The sequence below is a fragment of the Megascapheus bottae genome, chromosome 1, assembly GCF_031878675.1.
Source record: "Megascapheus bottae isolate mThoBot1 chromosome 1, mThoBot2.hap1, whole genome shotgun sequence".
NCBI lineage: Eukaryota > Metazoa > Chordata > Mammalia > Rodentia > Geomyidae > Megascapheus > Megascapheus bottae.
The window spans coordinates 76,403,411-76,429,710 of record NC_143509.1 but is presented as its reverse complement, the minus strand read 5'-3'; the positions used below and the strand labels follow the sequence as shown (position 1 = coordinate 76,429,710).

At 33.5% G+C, this 26,300-nt stretch overlaps 1 long non-coding RNA gene across 1 annotated transcript; it reads right to left on the bottom strand.

Moving 5' to 3' along the window:
- Positions 1 to 26,300, bottom strand: LOC150069492 (uncharacterized). The gene is made up of 4 exons (XR_016535516.1): positions 26,093 to 26,300; positions 21,900 to 21,960; positions 12,631 to 12,857; positions 1 to 219 (listed from the first exon to the last, which is right to left on the bottom strand). It is a non-coding gene; the product is annotated as an uncharacterized LOC150069492 (long non-coding RNA).

Genomic DNA, 26,300 nt, shown 5'->3' with positions numbered 1-26,300 from the left:
ATATCTGGGCTGTTTAGCTGGATGAGGGAAGTGTTGACCAAATGGCAGTTACTGATTGTACAGATGCCAGCATGTGTCAGACATCTTGATAGCGCCATGTGTGGGAGTGCACTCCTATAATCATACCATTCAGGAAGCAAAGGCACAAGGAGCAAGCATTTGGAATAACTTGGATTGCGTAATCATCTCTTGTCCCCTGTGTCTTGTACGTAGGTTTACCTGAATTGGGAAGGGAACGGAAACAACACAGTGTTGAGGAAACAGACAAAGGTGAGCCCATGCAAGAGTGATATTCTAAAGACAATATGTTGTAACTCAACTTGACAACTTAGAGGGTGGGGAGGGAAAGTGGGAGAAACACAAGGGAGCGGATAACAAGGTTCCACAAGACATGTACTCAGTACCTTACTATGTAACTGGAACCCCTCAGTACATCACCTTGAAAATAAAATTAAAAAGCAAAAGAAAATAAAGGAAGCAAGTAAAGTGAGACATGAAATTGTATAGTGATTTATTAAATGAGGCGTTTGTAAAATTGCCTTTCAATATGCATTCCACGCCAAATACAAAATTTCGCAAAGTATGCTTTTAGTATTCTGATTTTATAATTTTAAATTCATTTCTAGAGTATTATTCAAACTCAAATTATAAGTATATAGTACATATGTTTGAAGTTATGCTATATAATACTGATATCAATTATGCTTGTAATTACTTCAACATACTTTGTATAATATCTAACACCTATAAATAAATGATATACATATAATTCATCTTTGTGGACAGCTCATCATTTTTACAGTCATAGTCTATCTGAAATTATGGAGGCAAAGAATATTTAGTTCACTTTCAAAAATAAGTATAACTGAATACATTAAGAAAATAAGTGGAGAAGGCCATCTCAACAGACAAGTACTCCATGTCTAAGTCTACAGCCTATTTTTACTTTAATAATTAATGGTTTTAAGTCTAAATCACTTAACCCTAGTGATAGTAAGTCAAAAGGAATACTATAATCTGCTTTCTCAACTAATTGAAGACACATTAATAATGTATTTTCTGCTCCTTCATTTATTTGGTTCTCTGGAATTGCAGAGTGACTTTTCTAGTAATATCTTTGAATTCTTTATTTTGGTATTATACATTTTAAAACATCTAAATAGTTAAAAATGAGAAATACAAAGTTTCCTTGCATTTAATAAGTTAGTTTTGTTATTTTATCAAATTTTGTAATCCTAATACAAGAAAGGATTAGTACATCCTTTTAAATATTTATTTATTTAATTTTATTGTCAAGGTGATGGACAGTGGTTACAGTTACATACATGAAGTAGTGAGTACATTTCTTGTGGAACATTGTTACCCCCTTCCTCCTTTTTCTTCCACTTTCCCTCCCCCCCAGCTTCCACAAGTTATAAAATTCATTTCCAACATATTGTCTTGTGACTATCACTGTTGTATTGGCTCTCCCCTGCTTCTTTCTCCCACCTAATTCAGATAAACATATCTGCAATGCAAATGGAATGGAAATCAAAATACACTGACACAGAGAATAAACCATAGGGGGAAAAATTAAAGAAAGCAGAAATAACTTCAAAAAGTACATTACAAATAACAACCACAAAGAAAAAAATACCTTGCTTACATATTTTGGAGTTCATTTTGCTTAGTAATTCTTGATGCATTATTAGTCATTCACCTCTTAAAATATGTGAATATTTATGATTTTTCCCCCTAAACTTTAGTTCAAATTTAAACACTGTCTATAAGACTATCTCCTAAACTTGTCAAATCCTTAATGCTAATATAAGTAGATTCTTGCTCCAAAATAGAGAAAATGAGTACATTTTCATATAAACATTATTAAACCAGTGATTAATTTTAGTGCCTACTAAGCAGAATGTATTATACTTCAATTAAATCATGGTGCTAAAAGATGGATTATTCTGAAATTTCTCTGCAAGATCAAAGACTTCTTGAAGTAGACCACCAATTTACACTTTAGAAAACATAGTTCAAGATACATACTCTAATATATACTTATCATTAAACATTTGGATAGGTTGCACTAACGTAAATAGGTTATAATGAAAAAAATAGGTTACAGTATAAAAAAGTTAAGTAATGAAGCAAAACTATCATCTGTTCTCAGTTGTAGAAAAAAAACAACCTTCTCATCTACATCTCAGTCATAGTAAAAATATCCCTTTATGTGAATATTACATTTTTCTAGTTCATTCAGTTAATTATGCCTGGAAGGAAAACTCAAGTAGAGTTATACAAGAAGCGTTTTTCCCCGAGGAATTCAGTCTGTTTGATAAGACCTTTTGCATTAACTTTTGCCTGAAGTATCAGACTGTCACTCCTCTAAGGTTATAGCAACCTCAAGGAAAAACACAGTGGCTACATTATACCTGTCAGCAGTATCCAGTGGGTATTTCTTACTATTGTTACAACTTATTTGAAATCGTGACATCATATATTAATCAAAAATGTACTTCTGTGTGCCTGGAATTTGGCCTCGTGGTAAGAGTGCTAGCTTAGCATGCACAAAGACCCAGGTTTGATTCCTTGGTACCACATATATAGAAAAAAAGGCTGGAAATGGTGCTGTGACTCAAGTGGTAGGGCTCTAGCCTTGAGAAAGCCCAAGGGTAGTGTTCAAGGCCCAGAACTGGAGAAAAAAAAACATGTACCTCTGATGTAAAGTTAACCGCGCTGTTTATCACTTCTAAAAATACAATAAAAAATTTAACTCTGAGTTAATTCATTCTATACTCCTTTGCCAACATTAGTGTTTCTTTATTCTTTTCTTTTCTTTATTTATTTTGTTATCATGATAAATAGAGGGGTTACAGTTACATTCATCAGGTAGTAGGTGCATTAATTCTCTCACATTGATATACCTTCTCATTTGTTTGTCTCCATTCTCTCCCCCAATAATCTTTCTTCCCACTTTCAAGTAAAAAATAAACATATATACAACATACCAGCTAACAAACTCAGATACAGTAACAACATGAGATTAACCATAAAGACAAAGAAAGAGAAGAGAAATAACAATAGTACATTAAGATCAACAATCACACAAATAAAGCTCTTGTTTCCATGTCCTAGAGTTCATTTCATTTAGTCTCATCCTATATGACCTTATGTACTTAGGTTTTGAGCTATTGTAATCCTCTGCTAGAAGAGTCCTAGATGTGTACTAATTATTGCAAATGAGGGAAACCATTGATCCTATGCTCCTTTGGGTCTGGCTTAGTTCACTTAATATGATTTTTTTCCAAGTTCTTCCATTCTTTCTAATGGCAGCATAGAATTCCATTGCATATAAATACCACATCTTCTTGATCCAATCATCAACTGAGGGACATATGAGTTTGTTCTATATCTTCGCTACGGTAAATAGTGCTACAATGAACATTGCTGTACTAGTGGGTTTAGTATGTCCTTGTTCTAGATATTTTGGTAAATGCCAAGTTGTGAAATTGCTGGGTCATAGGGGAGCTCTATGTTTAGTCTTTTGAGGAACTGCCATACTGCTTTCCATACACTCCCACCAACAGTGTAGTAGTGATCCTTCCTGTCGGCCTCCAAGCCAGCATCTGTTGTTATTAGATTTCTTGATCATGGCCATTCCAATTGGAGTGAGGTAGAATCTCAAAGTTGTTTTGATTTACATTTCTTTTATGGCAAAGACAACATTAGTGTTTCTATATAGAATGGGAGCCTAGCATTGTATATTTTATTAATTCATTTTTCCAAATGCAATTCTTTGAAGGAAAACCTGGGTGCAATATTGAATTGACCATATGTAATTATACATATAATTATATAGAGAGAACTTATTGAATATATAATGTAGATAATATAATGTCTAATAATATGTAAAATAATATATAAATATTTATATAAAATTACAACATAAAGCATATAATGAAATGCTAGAGCAGACTAAATGTTATGTATAATAGAATCCTTTAAAATGACAAAATACTCATTTCTTTCATACAAAATGCCTTTGAGTTTGCATCTAAAATGTCATCACTTTGCCTAAAATCAGTGAGGTTTTTTTTGCTACCTTGTAAGAATTGTATCGGTTTAGATGTTATAGCTACTGCTATGATCAATTTCTAGTTGCATTTTTCTATATGTATATCATGAAATGGTAAAGTTTTATATTTTTTTCAATTAAAGAAGCATAATGGCTGTTGAAGTACCCAATCAGAAATAGGAATGAATCATTTAAAAGCTACTTAACCATCTCCCTTATCACCAAATCTTTCTAGAAGACATTTCTCATGAGTCAGTATCTATATGCTGCAATCAGACAAATTGTTTCTGTTTATTAATTCATATTAAGTGCTGCCATCAATTAAAATAAACATTCATTGTTTTAAGTGCTTTTGTGGAAAGGCAGAAATTGCAATTTAAATTTTAATTGATGCTATGGTTTCAATGTGATATGAAGTAAAACTGTAAGTTTGGAGTATCACTTGTCAAACATCATCCATCTACATTAACATGTATACATGTGCCATACCATGCACTGGAAGAAAACAGTCCTGACTTTAATTTTATGTATTAGGTAGCACAATCCAAATAATTACAATCACGAAATGTTAAAGTAGCAAATTAAGATCTGGTATACACATGAAAGGTTGTAAGGCTCTATTTATGTGTCCTCCAGACATAGTACCCGAATCCAAATTACTTCTTATTTCACCTACTTAACAACTATCATTCTAGATCTGTATTGCCATTGAATATATAACAACACACAATATATAGCAAAATACAAGCTATATTCTATCTTAAAGATAAATCTCATTTTCTTCATAGTCATGCTAGGTTTTTAAAAATAAGCTTTAGTTTTTGCATACATGAAAGCAATTTGAAGAATTCTAAAGTCTAGAGCCCAAGTAATGTTATAGAAGGCAAAAACACTTAAGCTGTAACACTCACAACCATGTCATTCTTCCAAAGTCATTTTCTGATTTCCTAGACATTTTGCCAATTTAATACACATAAGACAAAATAGTTATAGGAATTCTATTACAATTGTAAGCAGGTTATGCATACTGCTATGTCTAAGTACTACATTATTTGTTGTCTTTAAAACTATTTGGTTTAAAATTATTTACCATAAGGAATTATTGTCTTAAAAATTATTTGGCTCAAAATTATGTCTACCATGAAATTGAGTAGTTGTTTTATAGAAGTCACAAAAATTTATGATGTTTATTATTTTATTACTCCTTATTCTATATATGTGTTTGCTAAATTCACACTAACCTAAATATTACATCCAAAATGTATTTAAAAGTTTGTATTTAAATTAATTTTATTTTTTCTTTTTGGCTTAAAATAATATTTCAAGAACTATGTAAAATGAAGAGCAATTGAATATAAACATTAGCATTTTAAAATCGTTTACCCTTTTTTATTAAATTAGAAATTTTATGCCTGCCTTTGTGGCTCATGCCTATAATCTTAGCTACTCAGGAGGCTGAAATCTGAGGATCATGGTTAAAGCCAGCCTGGACACAAAAGGACCTGAGACTCTCATCTCTAATTAGCCTGTTGAAAATGGGAAGTGGGGCTTGGCTCAAGGGTAGGGCGGTAGCCTGGAGCTAAAGGGCTCAGAGATAATGCTCAGGCAGAATTGAAGCACAAAGACTCACCAGAAAAGAAAAGAAATTTGAGGTTCAATTATGAAATATAGAAATGATATTTTATGTTTTAGTATTAATTATTGATGTTTACAATTTTTCATATAATATTATACACTCTGAAGTCTATATTTTTCTTCAGGTAATGTACTGGTAAGGTAAATTAGCAAAAGACTCAGTTATACTTACAGAGATTCAACTGATGCTCTGAGCCCCTTACATTTTAGAAGATGCTGTTTCAGGTAATTTTGACAATATTCTTGTTATTGAAAAAAGATACTTTCAGAGTTTCTATTGCAGTATTTTAGAATTATTTCTACATGCTGACATAAATTAACTAAACATTGAGATACATTTAATTTTTTCAGCAATTCATAATTTAAGTAACATGTATACTATCCAAATAGTAATATAAAATATTATCTTCTCTAGAACTAAATATTTCTATGGTGGTGATGCAGTTTCAAAAAGATTGCATGTGGAATTTGATATCTTTCATGAAAAATGTCTTTGGGAGCTTAAAGAAACAAGAAGAAAGCATTCTTTGATGATAGGAGCTATCTTTATTTTGTGGTAACAAAAAGATTACGAACATTATTGGCTCCAGTGAGTAAAGGAAATCCAAGGTGAATCTATAAAATCTCAGTTACGCATCAAGAAGGTCTATAAGGGCTTTAGGGAACCATACAGTAAAAAAAAAAAAAAAAAACCTCTGAGATTGTTTAAGGCACAAATCAGATTTTTATCTAATAAAGAACAGGCATTCTGGAATAGTCAAAGCTTTTTCTTTGCCAGTCTTTGTGAAATTTTCTTTTTCTTTTCTTTAATTGTATTTTATTGTGGGGTGATGTATAGTGGGGTTAGAGTTACATTCATCAGATAGTCGGTACATTACTTCTTGAACATTGCTAACTCTTTCCATGTTTTAGGATTTCACAAGAAAATATAATAATAGTTACATAATAAAATTATAAATTGATTCATAAAATGTAGATTAATAGCAAGAGAGATACAAAATGAACAATACTTACATCTTTATGAACAGAAACCAGTATAGAAAAAAAAACCTCTGAGCTATATGGTTTCCTTTGTGTAAAATCAGACTCTTTAGATAATGGTACCAAATGCCCAGGAACAGACCCAAGACACCAGCATAATAATCCCAAGAATTTCAACTGAAATAATTAAGATAAATCACCAGTCTGGATCCATGGTGCATCCAGGCTTTCTAATTTTCTTAGTTCTTGAATAAGAGGCATAGAATGGCTATATGTTTGCTTTTTGTCTTTGTTATATGTCATTTGTGAATAACTTATTTCTTAGCTCTCACTTCTTGTGATTGAGAAGATTTATTCTTATCAACTGTACCTGCAGATCCAAGAGGGTGACTTTAGCATATGAGATTTGGTGTTGTGGGCTGGAAAATTTGAAGTTTCTTCTTTTTTATTTTGGTGACATGATTTTGAATGACATGATCAGAGAAAGGACATGATCAGCCTGTTTTTACAAAACTATAGATACCAAAACAATATTATTTTCTGTCTATTGGTATAGAATATAATATTTTCCCATCAAGAGATGAGATGTAGGCTCACTCCTGAAACCTGGTGGATTTTTGTAGTGATATTGATAAATTAAATGTAGTAGAAATGGTACTGGCTGATTTCCAAATATAAAGAAATGATAAATAGCATTTTGACCTCTGCCTTAAAGTCTATGATTTGTAATCCCCCCCCTTTTTTCAAATCATCCATTATTTGTACTTATTTATTTATAGGTACATGCTTGCTTCCACAAACAATTTCAAGTTCCAATACTGGCAAATACACACAGAGAGAGAGAGAGAGAGAGAGAGAGAGAGAGAGAGAGAGAGAGAGAGAGAGAGAGAGAGAGAGAGAGAGAGAGAGAGAGAGAGAGAGAGAGAGAGAGAGAGAGAGAGAGAGAGAGAGAGAGAGAGAGAGAGAGAGAGAGAGAGAGAGAGAGAGAGAGAGGGAGAGAGAGAGAGGGAGGGAGAGAGAGGGAGGGAGGGAGAGAAAAGGAGGGAGGGAGGAAGGGAGGGAGAGCTTATAAGCTTTTATAAATGGATGGCTAATAATTTATCTGTGTTGCACACGTAATTGAGCCTCTTTGTGAATTAACTGAAAACTGATAATCATTCTCTAATCCTCTAGTCAAAACTGAATATATATATATATAAAGTATATATATATATATATTTATATATATATATATATATATAAAAGGTGGGAACACGCAGGAAGACAATTGTCTGAGAGAATTTCTTTCTATTTTCCAGGAGATGTCAAGTATCTCTATTTGTAAGATAAAAAATCTATCAAAATCTTATTTTAAAAAATCATTCTTACTACTTGACAAGATGTTTTCTCTAAATTTTTTTTTTACAGATATGTACACATGGGTATTCACTTTGTATAGGTAGAGATCTAAAGAGTGGTGATTGAACTTCCTGTTTCATATGACTATGATCGTTTTTTTGCTTATCTGAAACATACTAATCGATCGTGACAATCTTTTTCACTGAGCCTTGAGGAGACTTCAATACTTCTCAATATGAGATTGATTTTTGTCTGTCTGTCTGCCTGTCTGCCTGCCTGCCTGCCTGCCTGCCTGCCTGCCTGCCTGCCTGTCTGTCTGTCTGTCTGTCTGTCTATCTGTCTATTTATTTATTTAGTGGATCATGGGGCTTGAACTTGGCCTGGGCATTGTCCCTGAGCTCTTTAGCTCAAGCTACCATGCTAGCCCTGGGCCTGAGCATTGTCCCTGATCTCTTCAGCTCAAGGCAACCACCCTACCCTTGAGCCAAGTCTCACTTCCTATTTTCTAGAGGTTAAATTGGAGATGAGAGTCTAAGGTCCTTTTGTGTCCAGGCTGACTTTGAACTTTGATCCTCAGATCTCAGCCCCCTGAGTAGCTAGGATTACAGGTGTGGCCTGGCTGGTAAGAGATTTATAACCAACCTATAAAAGGAACTCAAAACTTAACTACAAAAGTACTTATATCCCAATTAGTAAACAAACAAATAAATAAAACAAACAATGCTAGATAAAAGAAAGGATGAGCAATATATGGGTAAAGGAATTTCTGATAAAATAACATCAAAATTTCAATCAAGGTCTGAATGTTAACCATCAAGAACACAAGTAGCAACAAATAATGAGGATGGTGGCAATTATCACTGTTAATAAGAATATGAATTGCTGCAGCCACTATGAAAACCTGTGTGGGCACTCTCTGAAGTCTAATGTATGATCTGGTATACCACCAATGTTGGGTACAAATCCCAAAACATTAATGGTCGCCCACATTTATAAACTCATCTAATAACAAAAAAAAAGGTCAGATTCAAAGATTGATTCAAAGATAGTGCAGCTAAAATTTAGTAAACATCAATTCAGTCACCAAGTTTATCTATGCAGGAAATAGGTAGGAAGTCTTTGTTCATAAATAGGCTCAGAAAAAATTGATAGAGTCTTTTTGAAAAAAATATATATAGCAGTTCTAATTCATGACTCATGTAGTAGAACTCCTACTTTGTAAGTGAAAGGCACTGAGTTCAAACCACAGAGCCATTAAAGAAAAACATGTATGAGTGTTTGTGTGTGTGTTTGAAAAGATTCTATATTTACTCACCTTTCAATAACCTAACAATAATGAATAAAAACATCTCTTGAACAATTGACAAAGTATTTTTCTTCCTGACTACTTGATATAAACACTGACAAGAGAAGTAACCTATATTCTACTCAAATTCTATTGGATAAATGATTTTCATGTCTACCAAATGTTCCTGATAAATTGCTATATTGTGAAGCTCAGGAGCAGTGCTATTTTTATTTGTTGTTTCTATTAAATAGAAACTATAATTTTGTATTCAGTTGAATAGCTTAAGATGACACAAACTGAACTATAATTATGATTTAGACACATAATCTTATTACTACAAAGGAAATATTAACTTTTAAAGCTCATTTTCACATGTTAAATATAGTGGTGAACTCTTCAAGACATCTTATTGCTATGGATAGTAAAACTTGAGTTTCTAAAGTTAATATTGCACAAATATAACACTTGAAGATTTATTTTAAAGTGATATATATACATATATATGTACATATACATATGTATGTGAGTGTGTGTGTGTGTGTGTGTGTGTGTGTGTGTGTGTGTGTATGTGTATTGCAGGCTTGGATTCAGGGCTTGGGTGCTGTCCCTGAGCCTTACTGTATACAAGGTTAGAGATCTACCACTTGAGCCACTTGAGTGGTTAATTTTAATTGAAGTTAAGCATCTCACTGGGACTTTTGTACCTCCATTGGCTTCAAACCGTGATTCTAAGATCTCAGCCTCCTGAGATGCTAGCATTACCAGTGTGAGACACCTGCACTGGGCTTAAAGAAACATTCCTAATATTATACAAAAAGTGCATTTAGTACATTTAATGCCTTACTCAACAGGATTAAGTTTGGTATTCATACTTCCAGAAGGGATGACAAATTTATTAATACCTTGAGATATTCTCAAGGAGTAAAAAAATAATAACAATAATAATTTATAATACTTTCTTAACATGTCTAAAGAAGCACAATTTCAAAAAGTGAGAATTCAGCTTTAGCCAGTGATATTCAACATAATTTATTTATTTAATTTATCCCATTTAGCAATACAGATAATTAACCCATGTTCTCCTTTCTGATATGCAAGCACTTAAATATAGTTTTTCTATGTTTATGTTCTGTTTGAGGCAGAGTTTTGTTAACTTCACATAATTTGGCCCTGGAATTGCTATCAACTGCTTTTGACTATCAAATAGCTCTAATTGCTGCATGATGCACCATGGCCAGCTCAATACAAAGGCCTTTCTGTCTTTCAAGTCCCCACTACTTATTTTATTTGTTCCACATCAAATATAATCCTATATGTCTAATTTATTTCATCTTTATTACAGTGATAATTTCTATATAGTCATTGAAATTATTATAAAATGAAATAATATTCAAAACATAAAATAGTTCCCTGGCCCCCACCCTTCTAAGTTGCCCTGACCCTCAGCTCTTCAGCTCAAAGTTACTGCCCTACCCCTTGAGCCAAAGCACATATTTCATTTTCTAGAAGTTAATTAGAGGTAAGAATCTCGTGGTGTTTAGTGCAAGGGCTGGCTTTGAACCACGATCGTAAGATGTCAGCCTTCTGAGCTAGGATTGCAGGCCTGAACTACCACACCTGACAAAACCGTATTTTTGAAGGTAGAAAGTTTAATGCCTAATGCCTCACAGGTAGTTGGAGGAAAGGAGTTAGGGAAAGTGGAAAAATGGATGAACAAAAGGATGAATGGTGGAATAGATGCATAGATTGATGAATGAACTAGCTGAAAAAAATTAAAAGTTATGTAAGAGGATGAATAAAAAAGGAAATGGTCTAGTGGTAGAGTGTTCATCCAGCATGCAAGAAGCCTTGAGTTCAATTCCTCAGTTCCATATACACAGAAAAAAAGCTGGAAGTAGTGCTGTGGCTCCTGTGGTAGAGTACTAGCCTTGAGAAAGCCCAAGGACAGTGCTCAGTCTCTAAATTCAAGCTCCAGCAAGGAAAAAAGGAAGGAAGGGAATAAGGAAAGAGTCAAGGAAGAAACGAAACTAGAAAAAGGAAAAAAGGAAAGAAGGGAAGGAGATAGGAAGGGACAAAATGAGAGAGGAAGAGTGGGAGAAAGTAAAGAAGGAAAAAACAACAGAAGGAAGGAAGGAAGGAAGGGAGGGAGGAAGGAAGGAAGGAAGGAAGGAAGGAAGGAAGGAAGGAAGGAAGGAAGGAAGATAAGACGAAGGAAAGGAGGGAGGGAGGGAGAGAAGGAGGAAGGGAGAAAGATAAGATTCACTAGAAAATTAATTATATTCAGGTACTGAGTAATGGAATTATTATGCTGTAGCACTTATACTTTTCACTATTCTCAGTTTGGATGTAGGAATCTCTATATATGTTGCAAGGCAAATAAAGTCATAGCAAAGTTTTATTACAAAAGTAAAAATGACTCTCTATATATATGTTACATATTTAAATCTTATTTTCAAAACCAAAGAAACTGTAAATGTCTAGCACTAGAGGGTTAAAAATAAAATTGAGAAATTAGTGTTGGATTGCAAACCAAAATAAGCTAAAATTATTATCTGGCATGACAATAACTGTTATTAAATGAAAGCTATTTTGCTATTGAAAGAAGTAGAGTTTTGTAGAATAAACTACAGATTAAGACAGAGAAACGTTTACAATCACAATATTTAAAAATTCAAGCTTCAATAATTTCTCTTGCACAACTTTTTTGAGCCATTAAATTATGACAATCAGATCATATAGTACCTTTTCATGAAATAAAGGTAAAACGATAGGTAAAATTGGCAGGTGACTTTGGAGGAACCAAAGACAGTTACCAGTGAACTTACCAGACTTTAATTTTAGCTATCTGAAAAAATATATAGGATTTAGTCACATACATAATAAAGAAAAAGACCCAATAATTCATTTCAAAATGATTTCTAAGCATGTAAGTTCTGCAGTCTGATGTAATACATACTTAATCAGCTGATCCCTTCAGATTGCACAAATCATCCTGATGCCTTTAAGTTCCTTTCCTTGGTTAACCAATATGATGATTCCCCAACCAATTCCTGTCAATTAGCTCAGTATTTACAGTTATCCATTTAAATTCATGTGTAATTACAAGAATTTTGAAAAAGGAAAACATCCACAATCCATTATTACATCTGTGAAAGTAAAAACAGTTTTCATATTTATTTTCCTGATACAAACTGGACCACACAGTGTGTTTTATTTTTGCCTGGACTAGCAAAATAGACCACTGATGACTGAGGAGTCGTTCAATTACAATGAGCAAAGCAGCTTTCACTTCCTTTAGATATCCGCCAGCAAGATATAAAATGACACTTACCGGACACATCAGTAGCACAATAGGGCCTTTATTGATTTTCATATCATGTTCTTCAGTCTCAGATGGCTCTCTGGAGAGCTTCACTTCCCAGCAGGAAAAAATTGCCTTTTCTACGTTTGAATTCTCAGGTCTATTAATGCATCCCAAGCAGGAGACAGTGTCATTTTAGTTCTATTTCTTTGTAGTTGATGTGTCTACAACTGGCTATTGTAGTGCCCTAATGGATCCTGGGGTTATAGGTCAAAGTATGAAAACAAAACAAAAAAATGAAATTGCTTAGGCTGTGAATCAATAAAAAAAAAGACTTAACACTTTTGCTAAGTATAAAATGTGCAACCAATGAAGTGTGATAAATGCATTCAACTTAAAACTATAAACAAGTTATTTCTCTCAGTATTTTATATACTTAAAATGAACAAAAGTGATAATGATTATTGTCCAACATATAATATCCATTTGGAGAAAGACAATCAACACATTAGTTATGTTTTCAAATACTAATTTGTATTTTTTACAAAATTTGTCATACAATGATACAGGACATCCTTGTATTATCAGTCTATATGAAAACAATATTAATTTAAATTTTATTTTAAATTTAATTGAATTTAAAATTCTATAAAATGGAAACATTTTCAAGGAGTATTATATTTATCATTTTTAAGGTGATCCATTTCCTAAAAATTTTATTTCATATATGACATGTTTTACTATGCTAATTGGGAAAAAATTGAAAAGGAGCATAAAAATGTGAGATGGGAGTGAATACTTTTAATTGACCTTCAAACTTACTTCTAACCAATTCATGCACTATTTTTATTTGTAATATTTTATAAATTTTGACATATTATTACCTAATAAGATATTTCAGTGCTGGGTACCAGTAGCTTATGCCTATAATCTTCTCTGCTCAGGAGGAGGCCTAAATGTGAAAATCACAGTTCAGAGCCTTCCCTACAATAAAAGGTCTCCCCTACCAGCTTGTAAGACTCTTTATCTCCAATTGACCACTCATGAATCAGAAATGGAGCTGTAGCTTGTAGTGATAGAGTGCTAGCCCTGAGCAAAAGAGTTCAAGGAAAGAGCAGAGGACATAATTCAAGCCCTATGATTTTATATATATATACATATATATGTGTGTGTACATATAATATATGTATATATATACATTTATCATTAAACAATTAAGTTTTATAATTTAATTTATTATATATCCACACAACTAGTTTTAGAGACGACCCATACATGATTGCAAATGGATATTTATGCCAAAATGCTTTCTGAAAAACTGTCATTTTAGACTACTCAAATACATTAATCTTTTCCAATGTACCTGTAGCTAGTAAAATATGAACTAAACAACATTTTGTTCTGTTTCTGTCCATTTTACTCCTTCTATTTTCAGTCTGTAATAAATCTGATTTATTGCCCTAGTAAAAATACAATATAGCTAAAATAAAGCTAAATTCCTAATATGTCATGAACTTTGCCACTATTTTATAAATGAAAATTATGTTTCCAGCATTTAAATTATAGAGATATATACTCATACTGATTTTAAGAACAGAATCTTCCATAGCAAGCATAATCAAATTTCTCAGTGAAGCTCATTTAAATATGTTGGGAAAACATGTGAAATCAAATGAGCATAAAGGCACAAACAGGGAGAAGCCCCTTATTCTGACAAAACCCATAATTTAGGTTTAGTTCTATTTACAGTTCAGTTGTTTTGTTCCAAAATATGACTGAATGCAAAATAACTTGACTGCTAAAATTATTCCTAGCCATTCAGAAAGAGATGTCAGTTCTATATATGTAAAAAGATTATGAAAGAAGCACATCTTTTAAATTGCAGATACATGAAATTTTGACACCAAATATATATATATATATATATATATATACGTTAAGAAATACAGTGCTCTTAGAGATTCACTATGGATCAAGACATGACTAAGACTGATGTTATTACATAAAAATAAAGACTATTGATTATACAAAATAGTACTGCAAATTAGTTAAGAAATCTGTTGATATTGCCATGGCACCAACATGTCCTTTTCAAACATTGTGAAATGATCAGGTATTACCTAATGACACAGCACTCAGAGAATGGTACAATATATTTGGCTTTGAAAAATTGTGATAAGAAACCAAGCAACAAGATGACATGATTCTGTATTTAAAGAACTCTATAGACTCCACTCCCAAGCTGCTTGAGCTGATTCAAAACTTTGGCAAGGTAGCAGGGTATAAAATTAACCCTCAAAAATCAACTGCCTTAAAATATGCCAACAATGAGAGGAAAGAGGCAACAATCAGGAAAGCAACTCCTTTTGCAATAGCCTCAAAGAAAATAAAGTACCTAGGCATTAACTAAGAATGTAAAGGATCTATTGATGAAAACTTTAAAACCCCGAAAAAAGAAATTAAAGCAGAACTGAGGAAATGGAAAACCTCCCATCCTCCTGGATTGGAAGAATCAACATCGTGAAAATGGCAATCTTACCAAGGGCTATTTACAAATATAATGCAATACCCATCAATATTCCAATGTCATTCTTTAAAGAAATAGAAGAGGCAATCCAAAATTTCATATGGAATAATAACTACCCCCTACAGCAAAAAAAATTCTTAGTAGAAAGAATAGCACAGGAGGAATTTCAATACCAAACTTTAGACTCTGTTAAAGAGATATAGTGACCAAAATAGCTTGGTACTGGCACAAGAACAGGCCTGAAGACCAATGGAATAGAACTGAGTACCCAGATATTAACCCACAGAACTATGTCACCTAATCTTTGACAAGGGAGCCAAAAAAAAAATAGAATGGAAGAAAGACAGTCTCTTCAACAAGTGGTGCTGGCAGAACTGGTTAAGCACCTGCAGAAAAATTAAGTTGCATCCTTCTTTGTCATCCTGCACCAGGATTAACTCCAAATGGATCAAAGACCTTGAGGTAAAAGAAGATACACTGAAAACTTTACCAGAAGAAAGAGGAGATACACCAGATCTCCTTGGCACAGTCAAAACTTTCTTAATAAGGACCAAAAAACAATTCAGAGAAAGTCTGGATGAGTTGGACTACTTTAAATTGCAGAGCTTCTGTCTGACAAAGGACATAGCTAGCAAATTAACTAGAAAGCCTACAGAGTGGGAGATCTTCACTAACTAAACAACAAACAACGGCCTCATATATAAAATATATCAACAGCTTAAAAAATTGAATCACTCCAAAACTAATCTCCAAAGAAACAACCATCCCATTAAAAGATGGGCCAAAGAAAGCCTTCTCTGAAGAAGAAATAAGAATGGCCTATAGACACATGAAATGCTCAACATGTCTGGCCATAAAAGAAATGCAAATCAAAACAACTCTAAGATTCCACTTCACTCCAGTTAGAATGGCTAGGATCAGGAAATCTAATAACAACAGATGCTGGCTGGGATGTGGCCAGGAGGGATCACTATGGCACTGTTGATGGGAGTGCAAACTCAGCCACTATGGAAAGCAATATGACACTTACTCAAAAGACTTCCCTATGACCCAGCAATTCCACTTCTTGGCATTTACCCAATGGTCCAAAAACAAGGACATACTAAATCCACTAGTGCAACAATGTTCATTGCAGCAATGTTTACCATAGCAAAGATATGGAACTAACACAGATGCCCCTCAGTTGATGAGTGGATCAACAATGCAATTCTATGTTGCTGTCAGATAGACATTGCCCCATTTGTAAGGAAATGGAAGGACTTAGAAAAAATCATATTAAGTGAAGTAAGCCAGACTCAAAGGAACATCGGCTCAATGCTTTCCCTCATTAGTCGTAATCAGTAGAAACCATGGGCTCTCCTAGCAGAGATTTACAGTAGAACAAAAACCTAGATACATAAGGCCATACAGGATGACACTAAATGAAAGGACCTCCAGGATATAGAAACAAAAGCCATACAATGAGTGATTGTTGTCCTTGATGTACTATGTTATCTCTCATCTCTTTTGCTGTCCCTTGGTTATCTCATATTGTTACAGTATTTCTCCTGGTTATCTGATATATTGTATATATGTGTATTTGGTTATTTGAAATCGGATAGGGAATGGGGGAAAACAAGATGAGGGGCCGGGATAGGGGAGGGAAATGAGGACCAAGACATGAGAAAGGGTATCAGTGTATTTGAAGTAATGCACATTTTATCTGGTGAATATAATGTAACCCTTCTATCAATTACAATAAAAATATATGAAAAAAGAAACAAAAGCCATATAAAGAGTGATTGTTTTCCTTAATATACTATGTTATCTCTCATCTCTTTTGCTGTCCCTTGGTTATCTCATATTGTTACTGTATTTCACCTTGTTATCTGATATATCGGATATATGCATATTTGGTTATATGAAATCGGGTAGAGAAGGGGGGAAAACAAGATGAGGGGGGGGAGAGGGGGAGGGAAACATGGACCAAGACATGAGAAAGGGTATCAGTGTATTTGAAGTAATGCACATTCTATCTGGTGAATAAAATATAACCTTTCTATCAATTACAATTACAATAAAAATAAATGGAAAAATATAAGATAAAAATGTAAAAAAAAGAAACCAACCTCCAACTTTTTTAAATGATGTAATTTAGAGTTCCTAAAGCAATACACAGAAAAGGAAGTAAGGATATTCATCATTGGCTATATTTCAAATAATTCTTGGATAAATACATCTCTGTATCGGGAAACTCTTTGGTGGTATATATAATATTTTCAGTTTTTACAATTTCAAAAAATATAGAGGAAAAAGTGCTCCAAAACAAATTCTCCAAATAAAATGAGCTACAAGAATTTTAATCATAATTTATTTTTGAACAACTTTAAAAATTATTATTAAAACTTACGGAACCATTTCTCTTTGAACTCATCACAAGTGTAGAGTAATTAAAACTTCTGTGATAATGAACTTTTAATAATTTAAAATTTTTCAATGCTGGTACTGTCAGTATTTTGGCAAACTAGATAATTTCCTTTGATAAGCTTATTTATCTGAGAAATTTTAGTTACCAGACTTACCTGAAAGTAAAGCTTACTTTTTAATCATCTAAACTCAGTAAATATTTGAGACACAAACAATGTATTTGCTAATCAACATTCTTCTCAAAGAAAAACATAAGTTAATTTTGTACAGTTTGTGATAAAAAGAATTACATAAATTACAGTGAATAAATAAATGTTATCACAAAATCACTATGAAGGACTCAGACTAATGGACTAATGATAACTTAAATTTGTGGAAGTCTAAGTAGAGAGGAAAAACAGGAAAATAATTCAGATGTTATTCTAAATGACTTGTTTAGAATTGTGAATTTTTTTTTGGTTACTTATATATTCAATGCTATTCTTTGTGCATTGTCTTATTTTTCTCTTTGCATTTGACTTTTCACCTTAATATGTATTCTTCCTTTTGTTTGCTATTACTTTTGAATGATAATACATTTAACAGGACATTAATGAAAAATAAACAAAACTAAATAAGTGAACTAAAGAACGTATCTCATAAAAAGACACAAGAAGGAACAATTTCTGCCCTAGAAGTTATATACATTATAAATAAAATTAATTGTGTGGGTATATAAATAGAAATATAAAAAGGTCCTAATTATGCATGGTATCCTTAATATGTGGCTATTAGATCTAAAGAGAACAAGAGCAAGGACTCAATATTTGCATACCCAATGCTAAGAACATGTTAATGGAAATATAAACGTAACTATATAGACATAAAAATCTATGACTCTATAGACATAATGTTTTATTTCAAAACTAATATGTATCTATGACATACAAACCCTTAGCCTAATTTTGATTAAGTTCTAAAAACTAAGTGCCAGTGATTGTACACAGAGTCCCTTCTTGAACACTTGTTTGTTAAACTTGTCATTTGAAATATGATGTAAAAATCGATGTTAATAAATTCTTTTTTTTAATAAATAAAGGTCCTAATTAACTGGTAAATCATTACTATCACTCAACAGACCTTGTCCACTATTTATTATTCATAATTTTATTTTATATTTTAATTTCATTTTATTGGTGGGATAATGTATAGAGAGGTTACAGTTACATTCATCAGGCAGTTGGTGAATTACTTCTCACACTTTGATACCCCTTTTCATGTTTTATCCCCATTTCCCTCTATTCCCCAATCATCTTGTTTTTCCCCTTCCCTTCCCTGTCAAATGAACATATGTATAATATACCAGGTAACAAAGTCAGATAATTACAAGGAAGACTTCTTATATTGCAAGTTACACTTAAAAATGCGTAAGCCTTTATTTTTCAAATTCTTCTACATGAAGAAATGTTTGATATCTCTGGACATAAAAGAAATGCAAATCAAAACAACTCTGAGACTCCACCTCACTTTAGTTAGAATGGCCATGATCAGGAAATCTAACATATGCTGGTGGGGATGTGGCCGGGAGGGGTCACTACTACACTGCTGGTGGGAATGCAAACTCACTCAACCACTATGGAAAGCAGTATGGCAATTCCTCAAAACACTAAACATAGAGCTCCCCTCTGACTCAGCAATTACACTACTTTGCATTTACCCAATTGTCCAGAAACAAGAACATACTAAATCCACTAGCACAATGATGTTCATTGCAGCACTATTTACCATAGCGAAGGTATGGAACCAAACCAGATGCTCCTCAGCTGATGACTGGATTAAGATGTGGTATTTATACACAATGGAATTCTATGCCGCTGTCAGAAAGATAGATAGCCCCCCATTTGTAAGGAAATAGAAAGATAGAGAAAATCATAATAAGTGAAGTAAGCCAGACTCAAAGTAAGATAGACTCAATATTTTCCCTTGTGTCATAATCAATAGAAACCCTGGGCTCTCCTAGCAGAGATTTACAATAAAGCAAAACCTAGATACATAAGGCCATATGATGCTAAATGAAAGGACCTCCAGGATATAGAAACAAAACCCATATAATGAGTGTTGTTCGTAATGTACTATGATACTCTTATGTCTTTTGCTATCCCTTGGTTATCTCATGTTGTTACAGTATCTCACCTTGTTATCTGATATATTGTATATATGCTTATTTGGTTATTTGAAATAGGATAAGGAAGGGGGCAAAACAAGATGAGGGGTGTGGTTGAAGGAGTGAAAAGGGAACACAAACATGAGAAAGGGTATCAATGTTTGTGAAGTAATACACCCTCTATCTGGTGAATATAATATAACCCTTCTATTAATTACAATAAAAATATATGAAAAAATATGAATGGGGTGCATACGTTTATGAATTCTGGGATTTCAAAATTATCCTGCTGGAAAACTGGGACTTTATTTTAAAAATATAACAATTTGTTTCCAAAAATGTTTCTTTCAATTTAACTTTCTTTAGCACTGTAATTTATTGTAGAGATAATGTATAGAAGAAATTATAGCTACATTCGTGAGATATTTGGTACATTGTTTCTTGTACATTGTTACCTCTTTCCATGGTTTGTTAGTATGAGTTTTCAAAAAATTCACAAAGAAATAGCTTGTCTTTTGAACAGTGTTTCTTGACACTGACCATGGACTGTAGATAAAAATGAACAAGTTATTATCATTTTTACTTCAGGACCATCTAGAAAATGTCATCGTACAGAAAAGAAATCTCCACTTTTAATGAACACTTCATAAAATTTTATAGCAAAGGTGTTCATGAAAGTTAGTTTTGTTCAGTTTGTAATAATTTTACTTGGCACAGTTATCAAGCACAAATACCTACACACATGTACACAAACACATATTAAGAAACATTCTATAACTTTGCTTATGTTAGTCTCTTCCTAAATATTTTAATTATTATTTTTGCTTTGGGAAACATTATTTTTAATATTATTTTGTGGGATGTTAGTCTAAGTATTTGTGCTCCCTAAAATTGTTATGTTGAATAGCTCAGGCCAAGGCCATCATAATGTGATTTAAAGGAGGTTCTTTTGAGCCAGTTCATGAATAGAACACATGTCATTGCAAAAGAGAAGCTAGGCTCTACTTTGTTCCTTTTTACACTTGAAGTTACAGGGTAAAAGATCATCTATGAACCAATAACTGATTTTAAGATAGAGACAGAGTTCATTCTTCATGTCAGAATTTCTAGCCTCCAAATGGGTTAATTGCTGTTATTTATGAATCACATCATTTACTAAGTTTTTCTTTAGCAACCCATTATTGTGTATCAGAGACAAGTCATATTGTGTTCAGGACCCCAAGATAATTTGCTTTCATTATTCTCTGTAAGAAATGGAAACTACTTGACCATGTATCATTTATTAACCTAAGTAGGCAATGAAGGAATTAAGATAATGAATAGAAAGCTTTTGGTTCTGAGGTAAGAGCCATGAGGTAGAATGATCGATTTGGAGTAGTCCTGCATCTAATAGAAATAGACCTATCTTGGTGTTAGGGCTCTCACAAGTAGATTAATAACATTGACCACAGGGATGCTGTTTTCCCTTTGTTAGATGATTCTGTGAGATCCCATTCAACCCTGGAGATTTATCCTCTAAATTTCAGCTGAATAATTAAAACAAATATATAATACTACTAAGTCATAATCTAAAAAGGATCATTAACCCATTTTTCACAGCACTGTTTCACTCTCATTATATATAATTTTAATACATTTGATGGATTATTGAAAAGAAATTGCTGAAGTCTTCATTTATACCCATAGAACGTGTAATTATTTGTGTTTCTATTTCCTCATTTCTAAGTTTTTATAGCTATGGTTGTTTTGTTTTGTTTTGATTTTTTTCTTTCTTCTTATGCTTTTGGAAAGGTTTGCACCTTACTCTACCTGCAACTGGTATTTTTAATCTGTGCATTTATTCTCAGGAACTCTAGGTCTTCAGTATAAATATTGAACAAGACCACACCCAGGACATATGGTTAGAGGCTTCCATCAAAGTAAATATTAAAACCAAACATCTAAAGCATTTACAGTAGTTCAACAAGCAAAAATGTGCTTTATGTGTTGACATAAAATCTTTTTTTCTGCATACATATGCAGGCATGCAGGCAAGCTCATATGCATACATTAAAAATCCATACATAATCATCAATGTCCAGAAATAAATCCAGTAGTAAATGAAACTGTGTCTAGCAAATAAAAACAATCATTTCTAGTCATTGTTTCTCTTACAGGGTTCATAAAAGTGTACATAAATAATATATGTTGATTGTTTTCTGCATTTGTAAAATACATACTTACATGCACTCATTTGTTATCCTGAGGCTTCCACATAAAGACGAAATTCATTATTGTGTGAAATCTGGGAAAAGAACTGGTATGAAAGGATTTTAATGGGGTATAAGATTTCTATTTTTGCCTAAAAATTATCCCAACTGTCTTTATAGCCAGACCACCGAAAACCAAACCAAACCAAATAGTAGCTGCAAAATATAATAGTGATGCATTGGTCCTTTCTTAGTCCTACCGTGACTTCTGGTTCACTGTAATGTATTAGCTTCAGCACAAGCAAAAAATGTATATTTGATGGCCGGGAGTTTGGCCTAGTGGTTAAAGTGCTTGCCTAGCATGCACGAAGACCGGGGTTCGATTTCTTGGTACCACATATTTAGAAAAAAGCTGGAAGTGGTGCTGAGGCTCAAGTGGTAGAGCTCTAGCCTTGAGAAAGTCCAAGGACAGTGCTCAGGCCCTGAGCTCAAGCCCAGGACTGGCAAAAAAATATGTATAGTTGGGGAAAGAAATGAGCTTTATATTTAAAAAACACTATTTTCTCTCCTATGCAAATATTTATGGATATAGTATTTTGTCCTAGTGGTTTTGTTTTCTCTTTCTTTCACAAAATAGTAAAATGTGTAAATTTCATTATAAAATAGTCAAGATGAAAAGAAGCATAATAAAGGGGTGCATTGATCAATATGCATTGTATGCATTTACTGACATGTTGGACAAAAACCTATTTGTATAACTAACTATTTTTTTCCATTTTTACAATTTATTTATTCTTAATAACTTATAATTTGACAGTCTGATTTTAAATCTTTTCAATAACAACCACAATTATTATTACCTCTCTAGCTTATATTTACCTAGCCTTGAGCAAAAGAAGCTCAGGGACAGTGACTATGACTGAGTTCAAGTCTCAGGTCTGGCATAACACACACACACACACACACACACACACACACACACACAGACACACACCATTTACTATATTGTTTTCCTTTCTGTGCAAGTCACTCCCCAGTTTTTCTTCTTAGTAATAATTAAGAGCTTATTTCTAGGCTGAGCACCGAATTATAACACTTAAGTCACAAGGAATTAAAAAGTACAAAAATGAACAATGAACTCCATATGACTTGTGTAAACAATTACACAATTTAGTCTCTAATCCCAATTACTCATGAGTTTGAGGCTAGCTCTGGAAAAGTTACCAAGATTGCATCTCAGGAATAAAATAACCTAATGAACATCTGGGCTGATTTCATCCTTTGACTATGGTCAACAGTGCTGCCATGAGCCTGGTTATGCTAGTGGCGTTGTTGTAACCTTGTCTGGATAAATGCCCAAGATGAATGTTCAGCTGTAGGTCCTGCTCATTCTAGTCGAACATGGGCCAGTGAAGCAGGTCCTCACTGCTGGGCTTCCAGGCTAAAGTTCTGAACCAAGACCTTGCCCTAGAAGATCTAAAAGCTCAAAGGGACTAAGGAGAAGCACCTGGAGCTGTAACAGATTATGTCAAGAGGAGTGGACCTTACTGAATGTGGGGTCAGCATGTGGTCCCCACATATTTACAATGAAATAGGAGTTGAAAAATCACTCATTCACTAAGCCTTTCATCCCGTTTATCCAACCATCCATCCATCCCTCCAGCCAATCACCCAATTGATATTTATGAAAAATTTGCTGCTTGGTGTTCATGACCAACTTGCCTGAGAATCTCTTGTTAGACTCCTCAAAAAATGCCCTTATGGCAGTGAACCTGGATAAGTCCGAATGATGCTTTCAGACCTGCACAACCCACTGGGCCTGGGCTCCTTCCTTCCTTGCTCATCTCATCTCTCCAAACCCTGGCTGCTCCTAGTCTCTAGCCCTTCTTTCAATGAAGGAGACTTTTTGGAATTTTTACCCCTGAGATGTAGGTTAAAAATCCCACATTGTCTCTTCAGTAAGCCACACATTTTCCTGTAACTTCTAAGCATCCAACAATTAAACTAACTTAATTTCTTAGAGTCCCTAAGACACACACACACACACACACACACACACACACACACACACACACTTTATATATATATATATATATATATATATATATATATATATATATATATGCCCACTACATGCTTTGTTATGAATTAATTTATATGTAATTAAATTCATCCACTCATAAAAAAGATGCCCAAGAGTGGAATTACTATTTCATTGTAATTTGATGAACCCCTACACTGCTTTCCAAAGTACTTGAACAAGTTTACCTTCCCAGAAACATTGTATTAGAGTTTTCTTTTCATCTCATTCTTGCAATCATTTGTTGTTTCCTTGATAATGGGGCAAGGTTGTTTGATTTCCATTTCCTTTATGGTTAGAGATGCTGAGCGTTTCTTTATGCATCTATTGGACATTCTTAATTCTTCTCTCATTTATTAATTAGGTTGTTTCTTTATAGGTTTAATTTTGAGGATTTAATAGCATTTCTAATTAATAGCTCCTTTTCTGATATATAGTTCGTAAAAAGTATTCTCCCATCCTGTGGGCTTTCTATTCAACTTGTTAGTTACATCTTTTGCCTTGCAGAAATTTTTTAGTTTGGTTCAATCTTATTTATCAAAGCAATCTTTGATTTGTTGTTTCTGGATATTTACTTAGAAAGTTTCAACCTGTGGCTAGGAGCTCTAGGTTTTCCCTTACGCTTTACTGTAATAGCTTCATGGCTTATGGTCTTACAATTTAGGGTTTTGAATTTATGTTGGGGTAACGTGATATATGAGGATTTATATGTGGTGCATGTAAACAATGAAATTTTACTCATCTACTAGGAAGAATGACATGTTGCCACATGTACCGAAAATAGAAAGGAAATGGAAAAACTTATGTGAAGTGAGTTAGACACAGAAAAACAAAGGTTTTGTGTTTTCTTCACTTGTGGTAGAATGTATTTATACACTTATATAAGTAAACATATTGGGTGCTGTGCACATGTATACAAGTAAATTTAAATATTTAAAAGTAAATTACAAGTAAAGTAGGCTCTATGGAGAGCTCAAATAATATTTATTGTTTTAGAAAGACTAGGTTAAAGCCCAACCAAGTAAGCACCAGGAAAGGTGTTCATGTGAAACTTGATCAGGGTGGCAAGGGGAGAGGAGCTGAATGAAGGGGGGAAAGGGAAAAGCGCGATCAAGAATGCATTGCATACACAGTAAAATTAAGAAAAGTAAGGGAAGACATGAATTGACAAGAGGTGAGAACGTTTAAGGGGTGACACTGGTCAAGTTGCATTGTATTCATAAACTGTTTTGTTAAATGGCATCTGCATTGCATAGCCACTGAGAGCTAATATAAGGAACTAAAATTACAGAAGAAAAGCTCTTTGGGAGTGTGGTTTGGAAGTATAGTATTCACTGTGTGCATCAGGTCCTCATTTCAATCCACAATGCACAAATAATTCACACATAACTTCTATTTGTTACTCTGATAATGGTAGGTCGCAATGAGTATCACTTTTAAAAAAGAAATGAATTGTGAGAAAATATTATGAGGTAGACTTTACTGTTAAAATTTAGCAATAAAAGTTGGCTTACTTGATAATATTTATGTGAATGAATTCATCAAAATTACAATTGTCTGAAGTCATGATTTCAATCATCGACTGCATGTACTATTCCAATATTTTAATTAAAATTCTAAACAATTATTTTTGAAAACAAACTTCTTATTTTGCTCTGAATCGTTAAACATTTCTCTACATATATGTAGAGGCAAAAATGTTCTTTAAATGTACAGAAATAAGTAGCAGCAATATAGAAATGCATATCTAGAAAATTAATGTTGCAATATTTGTCAAACTTTTAGAGCCTTTCCAAGAACTTCAAGTACAACCCAATGCCAATTCTCCTGACTCAGGGGCTTGGTTTCAGTCCTTGAGTGTGTTTTGATGTTTCTGCAGCTTAACAATCAAGTTCCATTTTAAGCAGTCAAAACAGACATTTGTCATTTTGCTTGCATCCGGTTTCCTGTGGCATCCTGCCCACTTAATCATGCAAGGATGAGAATTGCTGGCAAAGCAAGAGGGACCAAGGCAAGCTTCTGTGACCTAGCAAAAAGCATGTCACAAGTAATTACCATAATTTATAAGGATCACTCCCAGCTCCCTGGTGCTGTTGCTGCACCACTTGGACTGCGCTGAAATGTTTAAGTAAATATTTGCACGCAACCTGAAGCTGTTGAGAGTTTCACCATCAGCAAGGGCTCCCTTCTTATGAAATATTCAGTATATGAAGTGTCTCCAGTGGTGCAGAGTGGTGGGTTTTCTCTCTGATTTGATTAGCAGTGATGATTCTTTCATGAGCTGTGAATGTCCTTCCAGATTAGCATCAACCAGGTATTTTGGTCTTGTCACGAAAGAAGGGGACTGTAGGGACT